The sequence below is a fragment of the Erythranthe guttata genome, chromosome 7, assembly GCF_056151865.1.
Source record: "Erythranthe guttata isolate IM_541 chromosome 7, IM_541, whole genome shotgun sequence".
NCBI lineage: Eukaryota > Viridiplantae > Streptophyta > Magnoliopsida > Lamiales > Phrymaceae > Erythranthe > Erythranthe guttata.
Genome location: NC_142539.1, coordinates 8,576,511 through 8,596,400, shown reverse-complemented (window position 1 = coordinate 8,596,400; position 19,890 = coordinate 8,576,511).

Genomic DNA, 19,890 nt, shown 5'->3' with positions numbered 1-19,890 from the left:
TTAGGTGTCCAGGAAGCAAAAATGATCAAAGAGTAAGAAAAGAGTTGCAATTAGGAAAATAAAATCAAATTAGAAGAGAGAATCCCCGAACATCTTTGGTAGTGTCCACGAAGTCGAGCATAACTTTCTCATCCGGACTCCAAATCTATTGGTTTCGGCGGCATTGGAAAGCTATTTCAGCTGGCTACAATTCCTGTCTAATGGGAAAATTCCAAATTCGGACTCGAACATGGTCAAATTGGATTCCAAAAGCGATCGTGAAAATACGTACTATAGTTCGAGGACATGAATGCGCATCAAGAAACGTGCACAAAAACACTCGCTAGAAGAGATACGCACATAAGTAAAAGTACAAAAGCATGCACAAAAGTACTCACGCAAAAGTGGATTCGCAAAAAGGATCATGAAAACACAAACTACAATCCTAGGACATTAATACAAATCAACAAACATGCATATGCATACTCGCTAAATGGACATGCACAAACGTACATGTAAAAAAACATGCGCAAAAGTGCATTCCCAACAACGTTCTTAAAAACACGAACTACAATACTAGGACTTTAATACGCATCAACAAACAACAGCAAAAACACTAGATAAAAAAGATACAGTGGAGTGTAGAAATAAAACTCTACGTTTACGTTTACGTGGATTTTTTTTCGGATTAATTGATATTTCTATATTAATTGGTGGATTTGGTATCTTATAGGTACAAATCGAAAATTAGGTGTCCAGGAAGCAAAAATGATCAAAGAGTAAGAAAAGAGTTGCAATTAGGAAAAAAAAATCAAATTAGAAGAGAGAATCCCCGAACATCTTTGGTAGTGTCCACGAAGTCGAGCATAACTTTCTCATCCGGACTCCAAATCTAGTGGTTTCGGCGGCATTGGAAAGCTATTTCAGCTGGCTACAATTCCTGTCTAATGGCAAAATTCCAAATTCGGACTCGAACATGGTCAAATTGGATTCCAAAAGCGATCGTGAAAATACGTACTATAGTTCGAGGACATGAATGCGCATCAAGAAACGTGCACAAAAACACTCGCTAGAAGAGATACGCACATAAGTAAAAGTACAAAATCATGCACAAAAGTACTCACGCAAAAGTGGATTCGCAAAAAGGATCATGAAAACACAAACTACAATCCTAGGACATTAATACAAATCAACAAACATGCATATGCATACTCGCTAAATGGACATGCACAAACGTACATGTAAAAAAACATGCGCAAAAGTGCATTCCCAACAACGTTCTTAAAAACACGAACTACAATACTAGGACTTTAATACGCATCAACAAACAACAGCAAAAACACTAGATAAAAAAGATACAGTGGAGTGTAGAAATTAAACTCTACGTTTACGTTTACGTGGATTTTTTTTTCGGATTAATTGATATTTCTATATTAATTGGTGGATTTGGTATCTTATAGGTACAAATCGAAAATTAGGTGTCCATGAAGCAAAAATGATCAAAGAGTAAGAAAAGAGTTGCAATTAGGAAAATAAAATCAAATTAGAAGAGAGAATCCCCGAACATCTTTGGTAGTGTCCACGAAGTCGAGCATAACTTTCTCATCCGGACTCCAAATCTAGTGGTTTCGGCGGCATTGGAAAGCTATTTCAGCTGGCTACAATTCCTGTCTAATGGCAAAATTCCAAATTCGGACTCGAACATGGTCAAAATTGGATTCCAAAAGCGATCGTGAAAATACGTACTATAGTTCGAGGACATGAATGCGCATCAAGAAACGTGCACAAAAACACTCGCTAGAAGAGATACGCACATAAGTAAAATTACAAAAGCATGCACAAAAGTACTCACGCAAAAGTGGATTCGCAAAAAGGATCATGAAAACACAAACTACAATCCTAGGACATTAATACAAATCAACAAACATGCATATGCATACTCGCTAAATGGACATGCACAAACGTACATGTAAAAAAACATGCGCAAAAGTGCATTCCCAACAACGTTCTTAAAAACACGAACTACAATACTAGGACTTTAATACGCATCAACAAACAACAGCAAAAACACTAGATAAAAAAGATACAGTGGAGTGTAGAAATAAACTCTACGTTTACGTTTACGTGGATTTTTTTTCGGATTAATTTTATTTCTATATTAATTGGTGGATTTGGTATCTTATAGGTACAAATCGAAAATTAGGTGTCCATGAAGCAAAAATGATCAAAGAGTAAGAAAAGAGTTGCAATTAGGAAAATAAAATCAAATTAGAAGAGAGAATCCCCGAACATCTTTGGTAGTGTCCACGAAGTCGAGCATAACTTTCTCATCCGGACTCCAAATCTAGTGGTTTTCGCGGCATTGGAAAGCTATTTCAGCTGGCTACAATTCCTGTCTAATGGGAAAATTCCAAATTCGGACTCGAACATGGTCAAATTGGATTCCAAAAGCGATCGTGAAAATACGTACTATAGTTCGAGGACATGAATGCGCATCAAGAAACGTGCACAAAAACACTCGCTAGAAGAGATACGCACATAAGTAAAAGTACAAAAGCATGCACAAAAGTACTCACGCAAAAGTGGATTCGCAAAAAGGATCATGAAAACACAAACTACAATCCTAGGACATTAATACAAATCAACAAACATGCATATGCATACTCGCTAAATGGACATGCACAAACGTACATGTAAAAAAACATGCCAAAAGTGCATTCCCAACAACGTTCTTAAAAACACGAACTACAATACTAGGACTTTAATACGCATCAACAAACAACAGCAAAAACACTAGATAAAAAAGATACAGTGGAGTGTAGAAATAAAACTCTACGTTTACGTTTACGTGGATTTTTTTTCGGATTAATTTATATTTCTATATTAATTGGTGGATTTGGTATCTTATAGGTACAAATCGAAAATTAGGTGTCCAGGAAGCAAAAATGATCAAAGAGTAAGAAAAGAGTTGCAATTAGGAAAATAAAATCAAATTAGAAGAGAGAATCCCCGAACATCTTTGGTAGTGTCCACGAAGTCGAGCATAACTTTCTCATCCGGACTCCAAATCTAGTGGTTTTGGCGGCATTGGAAAGCTATTTCAGCTGGCTACAATTCCTGTCTAATGGCAAAATTCCAAATTCGGACTCGAACATGGTCAAATTGGATTCCAAAAGCGATCATGAAAATACGTACTATAGTTCGAGGACATGAATGCGCATCAAGAAACGTGCACAAAAACACTCGCTAGAAGAGATACGCACATAAGTAAAATTACAAAAGCATGCACAAAAGTACTCACGCAAAAGTGGATTCGCAAAAAGGATCATGAAAACACAAACTACAATCCTAGGACATTAATACAAATCAACAAACATGCATATGCATACTCGCTTAATGGACATGCACAAACGTACATGTAAAAAAACATGCGCAAAAGTGCATTCCCAACAACGTTCTTAAAAACACGAACTACAATACTAGGACTTTAATACGCATCAACAAACAACAGCAAAAACACTAGATAAAAAAGATACAGTGGAGTGTAGAAATAAAACTCTACGTTTACGTTTACGTGGATTTTTTTTCGGATTAATTTATTTTTCTATATTAATTGGTGGATTTGGTATCTTATAGGTACAAATCGAAAATTAGGTGTCCATGAAGCAAAAATGATCAAAGAGTAAGAAAAGAGTTGCAATTAGGAAAATAAAATCAAATTAGAAGAGAGAATCCCCGAACATCTTTGGTAGTGTCCACGAAGTCGAGCATAACTTTCTCATCCGGACTCCAAATCTAGTGGTTTCGGCGGCATTGGAAAGCTATTTCAGCTGGCTACAATTCCTGTCTAATGGCAAAATTCCAAATTCGGACTCGAACATGGTCAAATTGGATTCCAAAAGCGATCATGAAAATACGTACTATAGTTCGAGGACATGAATGCGCATCAAGAAACGTGCACAAAAACACTCGCTAGAAGAGATACGCACTAAGTAAAAGTACAAAAGCATGCACAAAAGTACTCACGCAAAAGTGGATTCGCAAAAAGGATCATGAAAACACAAACTACAATCCTAGGACATTAATACAAATCAACAAACATGCATATGCATACTCGCTAAATGGACATGCACAAACGTACATGTAAAAAACATGCGCAAAAGTGCATTCCCAACAACGTTCTTAAAAACACGAACTACAATACTAGGACTTTAATACGCATCAACAAACAACAGCAAAAACACTAGATAAAAAAGATACAGTGGAGTGTAGAAATAAAACTCTACGTTTACGTTTACGTGGATTTTTTTTCGGATTAATTGATATTTCTATATTAATTGGTGGATTTGGTATCTTATAGGTACAAATCGAAAATTAGGTGTCCAGGAAGCAAAAATGATCAAAGAGTAAGAAAAGAGTTGCAATTAGGAAAATAAAATCAAATTAGAAGAGAGAATCCCCGAACATCTTTGGTAGTGTCCACGAAGTCGAGCATAACTTTCTCATCCGGACTCCAATCTAGTGGTTTCGGCGGCATTGGAAAGCTATTTCAGCTGGCTACAATTCCTGTCTAATGGCAAAATTCCAAATTCGGACTCGAACATGGTCAAATTGGATTCCAAAAGCGATCGTGAAAATACGTACTATAGTTCGAGGACATGAATGCGCATCAAGAAACGTGCACAAAAACACTCGCTAGAAGAGATACGCACTAAGTAAAAGTACAAAAGCATGCACAAAAGTACTCACGCAAAAGTGGATTCGCAAAAAGGATCATGAAAACACAAACTACAATCCTAGGACATTAATACAAATCAACAAACATGCATATGCACACTCGCTAAATGGACATGCACAAACGTACATGTAAAAAAACATGCGCAAAAGTGCATTCCCAACAACGTTCTTAAAAACACGAACTACAATACTAGGACTTTAATACGCATCAACAAACAACAGCAAAAACACTAGATAAAAAAGATACAGTGGAGTGTAGAAATAAAACTCTACGTTTACGTTTACGTGGATTTTTTTTCGGATTAATTTATATTTCTATATTAATTGGTGGATTTGGTATCTTATAGGTACAAATCGAAAATTAGGTGTCCAGGAAGCAAAAATGATCAAAGAGTAAGAAAAGAGTTGCAATTAGGAAAATAAAATCAAATTAGAAGAGAGAATCCCCGAACATCTTTGGTAGTGTCCACGAAGTCGAGCATAACTTTCTCATCCGGACTCCAAATCTAGTGGTTTTGGCGGCATTGGAAAGCTATTTCAGCTGGCTACAATTCCTGTCTAATGGCAAAATTCCAAATTCGGACTCGAACATGGTCAAAATTGGATTCCAAAAGCGATCATGAAAATACGTACTATAGTTCGAGGACATGAATGCGCATCAAGAAACGTGCACAAAAACACTCGCTAGAAGAGATACGCACATAAGTAAAAGTACAAAAGCATGCACAAAAGTACTCACGCAAAAGTGCATTCGCAAAAAGGATCATGAAAACACAAACTACAATCCTAGGACATTAATACAAATCAACAAACATGCATATGCACACTCGCTAAATGGACATGCACAAACGTACATGTAAAAAAACATGCGCAAAAGTGCATTCCCAACAACGTTCTTAAAAACACGAACTACAATACTAGGACTTTAATACGCATCAACAAACAACAGCAAAAACACTAGATAAAAAAGATACAGTGGAGTGTAGAAATAAAACTCTACGTTTACGTTTACGTGGATTTTTTTTCGGATTAATTGATATTTCTATATTAATTGGTGGATTTGGTATCTTATAGGTACAAATCGAAAATTAGGTGTCCATGAAGCAAAAATGATCAAAGAGTAAGAAAAGAGTTGCAATTAGGAAAATAAAATCAAATTAGAAGAGAGAATCCCCGAACATCTTTGGTAGTGTCCACGAAGTCGAGCATAACTTTCTCATCCGGACTCCAAATCTAGTGGTTTTGGCGGCATTGGAAAGCTATTTCAGCTGGCTACAATTCCTGTCTAATGGAAAATTCCAAATTCGGACTCGAACATGGTCAAATTGGATTCCAAAAGCGATCATGAAAATACGTACTATAGTTCGAGGACATGAATGCGCATCAAGAAACGTGCACAAAAACACTCGCTACAAGAGATACGCACATAAGTAAAAGTACAAAAGCATGCACAAAAGTACTCACGCAAAAGTGGATTCGCAAAAAGGATCATGAAAACACAAACTACAATCCTAGGACATTAATACAAATCAACAAACATGCATATGCATACTCGCTAAATGGACATGCACAAACGTACATGTAAAAAAACATGCGCAAAAGTGCATTCCCAACAACGTTCTTAAAAACACGAACTACAATACTAGGACTTTAATACGCATCAACAAACAACAGCAAAAACACTAGATAAAAAAGATACAGTGGAGTGTAGAAATAAAACTCTACGTTTACGTTTACGTGGATTTTTTTCGGATTAATTTTATTTCTATATTAATTGGTGGATTTGGTATCTTATAGGTACAAATCGAAAATTAGGTGTCCAGGAAGCAAAAATGATCAAAGAGTAAGAAAAGAGTTGCAATTAGGAAAAAAAAAATCAAATTAGAAGAGAGAATCCCCAACATCTTTGGTAGTGTCCACGAAGTCGAGCATAACTTTCTCATCCGGACTCCAAATCTAGTGGTTTCGGCGGCATTGGAAAGCTATTTCAGCTGGCTACAATTCCTGTCTAATGGCAAAATTCCAAATTCGGACTCGAACATGGTCAAATTGGATTCCAAAAGCGATCATGAAAATACGTACTATAGTTCGAGGACATGAATGCGCATCAAGAAACGTGCACAAAAACACTCGCTAGAAGAGATACGCACATAAGTAAAAGTACAAAAGCATGCACAAAAGTACTCACGCAAAAGTGGATTCGCAAAAAGGATCATGAAAACACAAACTACAATCCTAGGACATTAATACAAATCAACAAACATGCATATGCACACTCGCTAAATGGACATGCACAAACGTACATGTAAAAAAACATGCGCAAAAGTGCATTCCCAACAACGTTCTTAAAAACACGAACTACAATACTAGGACTTTAATACGCATCAACAAAAAACAGCAAAAACACTAGATAAAAAAGATACAGTGGAGTGTAGAAATAAAACTCTACGTTTACGTTTACGTGGATTTTTTTTCGGATTAATTTATATTTCTATATTAATTGGTGGATTTGGTATCTTATAGGTACAAATCGAAAATTAGGTGTCCAGGAAGCAAAAATGATCAAAGAGTAAGAAAAGAGTTGCAATTAGGAAAATAAAATCAAATTAGAAGAGAGAATCCCCGAACATCTTTGGTAGTGTCCACGAAGTCGAGCATAACTTTCTCATCCGGACTCCAAATCTACTGGTTTCGGCGGCATTGGAAAGCTATTTCAGCTGGCTACAATTCCTGTCTAATGGCAAAATTCCAAATTCGGACTCGAACATGGTCAAAATTGGATTCCAAAAGCGATCATGAAAATACGTACTATAGTTCGAGGACATGAATGCGCATCAAGAAACGTGCACAAAAACACTCGCTAGAAGAGATACGCACATAAGTAAAATTACAAAAGCATGCACAAAAGTACTCACGCAAAAGTGGATTCGCAAAAAGGATCATGAAAACACAAACTACAATCCTAGGACATTAATACAAATCAACAAACATGCATATGCACACTCGCTAAATGGACATGCACAAACGTACATGTAAAAAAACATGCGCAAAAGTGCATTCCCAACAACGTTCTTAAAAACACGAACTACAATACTAGGACTTTAATACGCATCAACAAACAACAGCAAAAACACTAGATAAAAAAGATACAGTGGAGTGTAGAAATAAAACTCTACGTTTACGTTTACGTGGATTTTTTTTCGGATTAATTTATATTTCTATATTAATTGGTGGATTTGGTATCTTATAGGTACAAATCGAAAATTAGGTGTCCATGAAGCAAAAATGATCAAAGAGTAAGAAAAGAGTTGCAATTAGGAAAATAAAATCAAATTAGAAGAGAGAATCCCCGAACATCTTTGGTAGTGTCCACGAAGTCGAGCATAACTTTCTCATCCGGACTCCAAATCTAGTGGTTTTGGCGGCATTGGAAAGCTATTTCAGCTGGCTACAATTCCTGTCTAATGGTAAAATTCCAAATTCGGACTCGAACATGGTCAAATTGGATTCCAAAAGCGATCATGAAAATACGTACTATAGTTCGAGGACATGAATGCGCATCAAGAAACGTGCACAAAAACACTCGCTAGAAGAGATACGCACATAAGTAAAATTACAAAAGCATGCACAAAAGTACTCACGCAAAAGTGCATTCGCAAAAAGGATCATGAAAACACAAACTACAATCCTAGGACATTAATACAAATCAACAAACATGCATATGCACACTCGCTCAAATGGACATGCACAAACGTACATGTAAAAAAACATGCGCAAAAGTGCATTCCCAACAACGTTCTTAAAAACACGAACTACAATACTAGGACTTTAATACGCATCAACAAACAACAGCAAAAACACTAGATAAAAAAGATACAGTGGAGTGTAGAAATAAAACTCTACGTTTACGTTTACGTGGATTTTTTTTCGGATTAATTTATTTTTCTATATTAATTGGTGGATTTGGTATCTTATAGGTACAAATCGAAAATTAGGTGTCCATGAAGCAAAAATGATCAAAGAGTAAGAAAAGAGTTGCAATTAGGAAAATAAAATCAAATTAGAAGAGAGAATCCCCGAACATCTTTGGTAGTGTCCACGAAGTCGAGCATAACTTTCTCATCCGGACTCCAAATCTACTGGTTTCGGCGGCATTGGAAAGCTATTTCAGCTGGCTACAATTCCTGTCTAATGGCAAAATTCCAAATTCGGACTCGAACATGGTCAAATTGGATTCCAAAAGCGATCATGAAAATACGTACTACAGTTCGAGGACATGAATGCGCATCAAGAAACGTGCACAAAAACACTCGCTAGAAGAGATACGCACATAAGTAAAAGTACAAAAGCATGCACAAAAGTACTCACGCAAAAGTGCATTCGCAAAAAGGATCATGAAAACACAAACTACAATCCTAGGACATTAATACAAATCAACAAACATGCACATGCACACTCGCTAAATGGACATGCACAAACGTACATGTAAAAAAACATGCGCAAAAGTGCATTCGCAACAACGTTCTTAAAAACACGAACTACAATACTAGGACTTTAATACGCATCAACAAACAACAGCAAAAACACTAGATAAAAAAGATACAGTGGAGTGTAGAAATAAAACTCTACGTTTACGTTTACGTGGATTTTTTTTCGGATTAATTTATATTTCTATATTAATTGGTGGATTTGGTATCTTATAGGTACAAATCGAAAATTAGGTGTCCAGGAAGCAAAAATGATCAAAGAGTAAGAAAAGAGTTGCAATTAGGAAAATAAAATCAAATTAGAAGAGAGAATCCCCAACATCTTTGGTAGTGTCCACGAAGTCGAGCATAACTTTCTCATCCGGACTCCAATCTACTGGTTTCGGCGGCATTGGAAAGCTATTTCAGCTGGCTACAATTCCTGTCTAATGGCAAAATTCCAAATTCGGACTCGAACATGGTCAAATTGGATTCCAAAAGCGATCATGAAAATACGTACTACAGTTCGAGGACATGAATGCGCATCAAGAAACGTGCACAAAAACACTCGCTAGAAGAGATACGCACTAAGTAAAAGTACAAAAGCATGCACAAAAGTACTCACGCAAAAGTGCATTCGCAAAAAGGATCATGAAAACACAAACTACAATCCTAGGACATTAATACAAATCAACAAACATGCATATGCACACTCGCTAAATGGACATGCACAAACGTACATGTAAAAAAACATGCGCAAAAGTGCATTCCAACAACGTTCTTAAAAACACGAACTACAATACTAGGACTTTAATACGCATCAACAAACAACAGCAAAAACACTAGATAAAAAAGATACAGTGGAGTGTAGAAATAAAACTCTACGTTTACGTTTACGTGGATTTTTTTTGGATTAATTTATATTTCTATATTAATTGGTGGATTTGGTATCTTATAGGTACAAATCGAAAATTAGGTGTCCAGGAAGCAAAAATGATCAAAGAGTAAGAAAAGAGTTGCAATTAGGAAAATAAAATCAAATTAGAAGAGAGAATCCCCGAACATCTTTGGTAGTGTCCACGAAGTCGAGCATAACTTTCTCATCCGGACTCCAAATCTAGTGGTTTCGGCGGCATTGGAAAGCTATTTCAGCTGGCTACAATTCCTGTCTAATGGCAAAATTCCAAATTCGGACTCGAACATGGTCAAAATTGGATTCCAAAAGCGATCATGAAAATACGTACTATAGTTCGAGGACATGAATGCGCATCAAGAAACGTGCACAAAAACACTCGCTAGAAGAGATACGCACATAAGTAAAATTACAAAAGCATGCACAAAAGTACTCACGCAAAAGTGGATTCGCAAAAAGGATCATGAAAACACAAACTACAATCCTAGGACATTAATACAAATCAACAAACATGCACATGCACACTCGCTCAATGGACATGCACAAACGTACATGTAAAAAAACATGCGCAAAAGTGCATTCCCAACAACGTTCTTAAAAACACGAACTACAATACTAGGACTTTAATACGCATCAACAAACAACAGCAAAAACACTAGATAAAAAAGATACAGTGGAGTGTAGAAATTAAACTCTACGTTTACGTTTACGTGGATTTTTTTTGGATTAATTTATTTTTCTATTTTAAATGGTGGATTTGGTATCTTATAGGTACAAATCGAAAATTAGGTGTCCATGAAGCAAAAATGATCAAAGAGTAAGAAAAGAGTTGCAATTAGGAAAATAAAATCAAATTAGAAGAGAGAATCCCCGAACATCTTTGGTAGTGTCCACGAAGTCGAGCATAACTTTCTCATCCGGACTCCAAATCTACTGGTTTCGGCGGCATTGGAAAGCTATTTCAGCTGGCTACAATTCCTGTCTAATGGTAAAATTCCAAATTCGGACTCGAACATGGTCAAATTGGATTCCAAAAGCGATCATGAAAATACGTACTATAGTTCGAGGACATGAATGCGCATCAAGAAACGTGCACAAAAACACTCGCTAGAAGAGATACGCACATAAGTAAAAGTACAAAAGCATGCACAAAAGTACTCACGCAAAAGTGCATTCGCAAAAAGGATCATGAAAACACAAACTACAATCCTAGGACATTAATACAAATCAACAAACATGCACATGCACACTCGCTAAATGGACATGCACAAACGTACATGTAAAAAACATGCGCAAAAGTGCATTCCCAACAACGTTCTTAAAAACACGAACTACAATACTAGGACTTTAATACGCATCAACAAACAACAGCAAAAACACTAGATAAAAAAGATACAGTGGAGTGTAGAAATAAAACTCTACGTTTACGTTTACGTGGATTTTTTTTGGATTAATTTATATTTCTATATTAATTGGTGGATTTGGTATCTTATAGGTACAAATCGAAAATTAGGTGTCCAGGAAGCAAAAATGATCAAAGAGTAAGAAAAGAGTTGCAATTAGGAAAAAAAATCAAATTAGAAGAGAGAATCCCCAACATCTTTGGTAGTGTCCACGAAGTCGAGCATAACTTTCTCATCCGGACTCCAAATCTACTGGTTTCGGCGGCATTGGAAAGCTATTTCAGCTGGCTACAATTCCTGTCTAATGGCAAAATTCCAAATTCGGACTCGAACATGGTCAAATTGGATTCCAAAAGCGATCATGAAAATACGTACTACAGTTCGAGGACATGAATGCGCATCAAGAAACGTGCACAAAAACACTCGCTAGAAGAGATACGCACATAAGTAAAAGTACAAAAGCATGCACAAAAGTACTCACGCAAAAGTGCATTCGCAAAAAGGATCATGAAAACACAAACTACAATCCTAGGACATTAATACAAATCAACAAACATGCACAAGCACACTCGCTCAAATGGACATGCACAAACGTACATGTAAAAAAACATGCGCAAAAGTGCATTCCCAACAACGTTCTTAAAAACACGAACAACAATACTAGGACTTTAATACGCATCAACAAACAACAGCAAAAACACTAGATAAAAAAGATACAGTGGAGTGTAGAAATAAAACTCTACGTTTACGTTTACGTGGATTTTTTTTGGATTAATTTATATTTCTATATTAATTGGTGGATTTGGTATCTTATAGGTACAAATCGAAAATTAGGTGTCCAGGAAGCAAAAATGATCAAAGAGTAAGAAAAGAGTTGCAATTAGGAAAATAAAATCAAATTAGAAGAGAGAATCCCCAACATCTTTGGTAGTGTCCACGAAGTCGAGCATAACTTTCTCATCCGGACTCCAAATCTACTGGTTTCGGCGGCATTGGAAAGCTATTTCAGCTGGCTACAATTCCTGTCTAATGGCAAAATTCCAAATTCGGACTCGAACATGGTCAAAATTGGATTCCAAAAGCGATCATGAAAATACGTACTTTAGTTCGAGGACATGAATGCGCATCAAGAAACGTGCACAAAAACACTCGCTAGAAGAGATACGCACATAAGTAAAAGTACAAAAGCATGCACAAAAGTACTCACGCAAAAGTGCATTCGCAAAAAGGATCATGAAAACACAAACTACAATCCTAGGACATTAATACAAATCAACAAACATGCATATGCACACTCGCTAAATGGACATGCACAAACGTACATGTAAAAAAACATGCGCAAAAGTGCATTCCCAACAACGTTCTTAAAAACACGAACTACAATACTAGGACTTTAATACGCATCAACAAACAACAGCAAAAACACTAGATAAAAAAGATACAGTGGAGTGTAGAAATAAAACTCTACGTTTACGTTTACGTGGATTTTTTTTCGGATTAATTTATATTTCTATATTAATTGGTGGATTTGGTATCTATATAGGTACAAATCGAAAATTAGGTGTCCATGAAGCAAAAATGATCAAAGAGTAAGAAAAGAGTTGCAATTAGGAAAATAAAATCAAATTAGAAGAGAGAATCCCCAACATCTTTGGTAGTGTCCACGAAGTCGAGCATAACTTTCTCATCCGGACTCCAAATCTACTGGTTTCGGTGGCATTGGAAAGCTATTTCAGCTGGCTACAATTCCTGTCTAATGGCAAAATTCCAAATTCGGACTCGAACATGGTAAAATTGGATTCCAAAAGCGATCGTGAACATACGTACTATAGTTCGAGGACATGAATGCGCATCAAGAAACGTGCACAAAAACACTCGCTAGAAGAGATACGCACATAAGTAAAATTACAAAAGCATGCACTAGGACTATAATACACATAACTGAACAACAACAAAAACACTAGATACAAAATATACAGTGGAGTGTAGAATTAACACTCTACGATTAAGTTTACATGGATTTTTTTTGGGATTGAATTATATTTCTGTTTTAATTGGTGGATTTAGTATCTATAGGTACAAATGATAATTAGGTGTCCATGAAGCAAAAATGATCAAAGAGTAAGAAAAGAGTTGCAATTAGGAAAATAAAATCAAATTAGAAGAGAGGATCCCTCAACATCTTTGTAGTGTCCACGAAGTCGAGCATAACTTTCTCATCCGGACTCCAAATCAACTGGTTCCGGCGGCATTAGAAAGCTATTTCAGCTGGCTACAATTCCTGTCTAACGTCAAATTTCCAAATTCGGACTCGAACATGGTCAAAATTGGATTCCAAAAGCGATCATGAAAATACGTGCTACAGTTCGAGGACATGAATGCGCATCAAGAAACGTGCACAAAAACACTCGCTAGAAAAGATACGCACATAAGTAAAATACAAAAGCATGCACAAAAGTACTCACGCAAAAGTGCATTCGCAAAAAGGATCATGAAAACACAAACTACAATCCTAGGACATTAATACAAATCAACAAACATGCACAAACACACTCGCTCAAATGGACATGCACAAACGTACATGTAAAAAAACATGCGCAAAAGTGCATTCGCAACAACGTTCTTAAAAACACGAACTACAACACTAGGACTTTAATACGCATAACCAAACAACAGCAAAAACACTAGATACAAAAGATACAGTGGAGTGTAGAAATAATACTCTACGTTTACGTTTACGTGTTTTTTTTTTAGGATTTAGTATCTTATAGGTACAAATCGATAATTAGGTGTCCATGAAGCAAAAATGATCAAAGAGTAAGAAAAGAGTTGCAATTAGGAAAATAAAATCAAATTAGAAGAGAGGATCCCTCAACATCTTCGGTAGTGTCCACGAAGTCGAGCATAACTTTCTCATCCGGACTCCAAATCAACTGGTTCCGGCGGCATTAGAAAGCTATTTCAGCTGGCTACAATTCCTGTCTAACGTCAAATTTCCAAATTCGGACTCGAACATGGTCAAAATTGGATTCCAAAAGCGATCATGAAAATACGTGCTACAGTTCGAGGACATGAATGCGCATCAAGAAACGTGCACAAAAACACTCGCTAGAAAAGATACGCACATAAGTAAAAGTACAAAAGCATGCACAAAAGTACTCACGCAAAAGTGCATTCGCAAAAAGGATCATGAAAACACAAACTACAATCCTAGGACATTAATACAAATCAACAAACATGCACAAACACACTCGCTCAAATGGACATGCACAAACGTACATGTAAAAAAACATGCGCAAAAGTGCATTCGCAACAACGTTCTTAAAAACACGAACTACAACACTAGGACTTTAATACGCATAACCAAACAACAGCAAAAACACTAGATACAAAAGATAAGTGGAGTGTAGAAATAACACTCTACGTTTACGTTTACGTGGATTTTTTTTGGATTAATTTATATTTCTGTTTTAATTGGTGGATTTAGTATCTTATAGGTACAAATCGATAATTAGGTGTCCATGAAGCAAAAATGATCAAAGAGTAAGAAAAGAGTTGCAATTAGGAAAATAAAATCAAATTAGAAGAGAGGATCCCTCAACATCTTCGGTAGTGTCCACGAAGTCGAGCATAACTTTCTCATCCGGACTCCAAATCAACTGGTTCTGGCGGCATTAGAAAGCTATTTCAGCTGGCTACAATTCCTGTCTAACATCAAATTTCAAAATTCGGACTCGAACATGGTCAAAATTGGATTCCAAAAGCGATCATGAAAATACGTGCTACAGTTCGAGGACATGAATGCGCATCAAGAAACGTGCACAAAAACACTCGCTAGAAAAGATACGCACATAAGTAAAATACAAAAGCATGCACAAAAGTACTCACGCAAAAGTGCATTCGCAAAAAGGATCATGAAAACACAAACTACAATCCTAGGACATTAATACAAATCAACAAACATGCACAAACACACTCGCTCAAATGGACATGCACAAACGTACATGTAAAAAAACATGCGCAAAAGTGCATTCGCAACAACGTTCTTAAAAACACGAACTACAACACTAGGACTTTAATACGCATAACCAAACAACAGCAAAAACACTAGATACAAAAGATACAGTGGAGTGTAGAAATAACACTCTACGTTTACGTTTACGTGGATTTTTTTTTGGATTAATTTATATTTCTGTTTTAATTGGTGGATTTAGTATCTTATAGGTACAAATCGATAATTAGGTGTCCATGAAGCAAAAATGATCAAAGAGTAAGAAAAGAGTTGCAATTAGGAAAATAAAATCAAATTAGAAGAGAGGATCCCTCAACATCTTCGGTAGTGTCCACGAAGTCGAGCATAACTTTCTCATCCGGACTCCAAATCAACTGGTTCCGGCGGCATTAGAAAGCTATTTCAGCTGGCTACAATTCCTGTCTAATTCAAATTTCCAAATTCGGACTCGAACATGGTCAAAATTGGATTCCAAAAGCGATCATGAAAATACGTGCTACAGTTCGAGGACATGAATGCGCATCAAGAAACGTGCACAAAAACACTCGCTAAAAAGATACGCACATAAGTAAAAGTACAAAAGCATGCACAAAAGTACTCACGCAAAAGTGCATTCGCAAAAAGGATCATGAAAACACAAACTACAATCCTAGGACATTAATACAAATCAACAAACATGCACAAACACACTCGCTCAAATGGACATGCACAAACGTACATGTAAAAAAACATGCGCAAAAGTGCATTCGCAACAACGTTCTTAAAAACACGAACTACAACACTAGGACTTTAATACGCATAACCAAACAACAGCAAAAACACTAGATACAAAAGATACAGTGGAGTGTAGAAATAACACTCTACGTTTACGTTTACGTGGATTTTTTTTGGATTAATTTATATTTCTGTTTTAATTGGTGGATTTAGTATCTTATAGGTACAAATCAATAATTAGGTGTCCATGAAGCAAAAATGATCAAAGAGTAAGAAAAGAGTTGCAATTAGGAAAATAAAATCAAATTAGAAGAGAGGATCCCTCAACATCTTTGGTAGTGTCCACGAAGTCGAGCATAACTTTCTCATCCGGACTCCAAATCAACTGGTTCCGGCGGCATTAGAAAGCTATTTCAGCTGGCTACAATTCCTGTCTAATGTCAAATTTCCAAATTCGGACTCGAACATGGTCAAAATTGGATTCCAAAAGCGATCATGAAAATACGTGCTACAGTTCGAGGACATGAATGCGCATCAAGAAACGTGCACAAAAACACTCGCTAGAAAAGATACGCACATAAGTAAAATACAAAAGCATGCACAAAAGTACTCACGCAAAAGTGCATTCGCAAAAAGGATCATGAAAACACAAACTACAATCCTAGGACATTAATACAAATCAACAAACATGCACAAACACACTCGCTCAAATGGACATGCACAAACGTACATGTAAAAAAACATGCGCAAAAGTGCATTCGCAACAACGTTCTTAAAAACACGAACTACAACACTAGGACTTTAATACGCATAACCAAACAACAGCAAAAACACTAGATACAAAAGATACAGTGGAGTGTAGAAATAAAACTCTACGTTTACGTTTACGTGGATTTTTTTTTGGATTAATTTATATTTCTGTTTAATTGGTGGATTTAGTATCTTATAGGTACAAATCGATAATTAGGTGTCCATGAAGCAAAAATGATCAAAGAGTAAGAAAAGAGTTGCAATTAGGAAAATAAAATCAAATTAGAAGAGAGGATCCCTCAACATCTTTGGTAGTGTCCACGAAGTCGAGCATAACTTTCTCATCCGGACTCCAAATCAACTGGTTCCGGCGGCATTAGAAAGCTATTTCAGCTGGCTACAATTCCTGTCTAATGTCAAATTTCCAAATTCGGACTCGAACATGGTCAAAATTGGATTCCAAAAGCGATCATGAAAATACGACTACAGTTCGAGGACATGAATGCGCATCAAGAAACGTGCACAAAAACACTCGCTAGAAAGATACGCACATAAGTAAAAGTACAAAAGCATGCACAAAAGTACTCACGCAAAAGTGCATTCGCAAAAAGGATCATGAAAACACAAACTACAATCCTAGGACATTAATACAAATCAACAAACATGCACAAACACACTCGCTCAAATGGACATGCACAAACGTACATGTAAAAAAACATGCGCAAAAGTGCATTCGCAACAACGTTCTTAAAAACACGAAATACAACACTAGGACTTTAATACGCATAACCAAACAACAGCAAAAACACTAGATACAAAAGATACAGTGGAGTGTAGAAATAACACTCTACGTTTACGTTTACGTGGATTTTTTTATGGATTAATTTATATTTCTGTTTTAATTGGTGGATTTAGTATTCTATAGGTACAAATTGATAATTAGGTGTCCATGAAGCAAAAATGATCAAAGAGTAAGAAAAGAGTTGCAATTAGGAAAATAAAATCAAATTAGAAGAGAGGATCCCTCAACATCTTCGGTAGTGTCCACGAAGTCGAGCATAACTTTCTCATCCGGACTCCAAATCAACTGGTTCCGGCGGCATTAGAAAGCTATTTCAGCTGGCTACAATTCCTGTCTAATGTCAAATTTCCAAATTCGGACTCGAACATGGTCAAAATTGGATTCCAAAAGCGATCATGAAAATACCCGCTACAGTTCGAGGACACGAATGCGCATCAAGAAACGTGCACAAAAACACTCGCTACAAAAGATACGCACATAAGTAAAAGTACAAAATCATGCACAAAAGTACTCACGCAAAAGTGCATTCGCAAAAAGGATCATGAAAACACAAACTACAATCCTAGGACATTAATACAAATCAACAAACATGCACAAACACACTCGCTCAAATGGACATGCACAAACGTACATGTAAAAAAACATGCGCAAAAGTGCATTCGCAACAACGTTCTTAAAAACACGAAATACAACACTAGGACTTTAATACGCATAACCAAACAACAGCAAAAACACTAGATACAAAAGATACAGTGGAGTGTAGAAATAACACTCAACGTTTACGTTTACGTGGATTTTTTTATGGATTAATTTATATTTCTGTTTTAATTGGTGGATTTAGTATTCTTAGGTACAAATTAATAATTAGGTGTCCATGAAGCAAAAATGATCAAAGAGTAAGAAAAGAGTTGCAATTAGGAAAATAAAATCAAATTAGAAGAGAGGATCCCTCAACATCTTCGGTAGTGTCCACGAAGTCGAGCATAACTTTCTCATCCGGACTCCAAATCAACTGGTTCCGGCGGCATTAGAAAGCTATTTCAGCTGGCTACAATTCCTGTCTAATGTCAAATTTCCAAATTCGGACTCGAACATGGTCAAAATTGGATTCCAAAAGCGATCATGAAAATACCTGCTACAGTTCGAGGACACGAATGCGCATCAAGAAACGTGCACAAAAACACTCGCTACAAAAGATACGCACATAAGTAAAAGTACAAAATCATGCACAAAAGTACTCACGCAAAAGTGCATTCGCAAAAAGGATCATGAAAACACAAACTACAATCCTAGGACATTAATACAAATCAACAAACATGCACAAACACACTCGCTCAAATGGACATGCACAAACGTACATGTAAAAAAACATGCGCAAAAGTGCATTCGCAACAACGTTCTTAAAAACACGAAATACAACACTAGGACTTTAATACGCATAACCAAACAACAGCAAAAACACTAGATACAAAAGATACAGTGGAGTGTAGAAATAACACTCAACGTTTACGTTTACGTGGATTTTTTTATGGATTAATTTATATTTCTGTTTTAATTGGTGGATTTAGTATTCTATAGGTACAAATTGATAATTAGGTGTCCATGAAGCAAAAATGATCAAAGAGTAAGAAAAGAGTTGCAATTAGGAAAATAAAATCAAATTAGAAGAGAGGATCCCTCAACATCTTCGGTAGTGTCCACGAAGTCGAGCATAACTTTCTCATCCGGACTCCAAATCAACTGGTTCCGGCGGCATTAGAAAGCTATTTCAGCTGGCTACAATTCCTGTCTAATGTCAAATTTCCAAATTCGGACTCGAACATGGTCAAAATTGGATTCCAAAAGCGATCATGAAAATACCCGCTACAGTTCGAGGACACGAATGCGCATCAAAAACGTGCACAAAAACACTCGCTACAAAAGATACGCACATAAGTAAAAGTACAAAATCATGCACAAAAGTACTCACGCAAAAGTGCATTCGCAAAAAGGATCATGAAAACACAAACTACAATCCTAGGACATTAATACAAATCAACAAACATGCACAAACACACTCGCTCAAATGGACATGCACAAACGTACATGTAAAAAAACATGCGCAAAAGTGCATT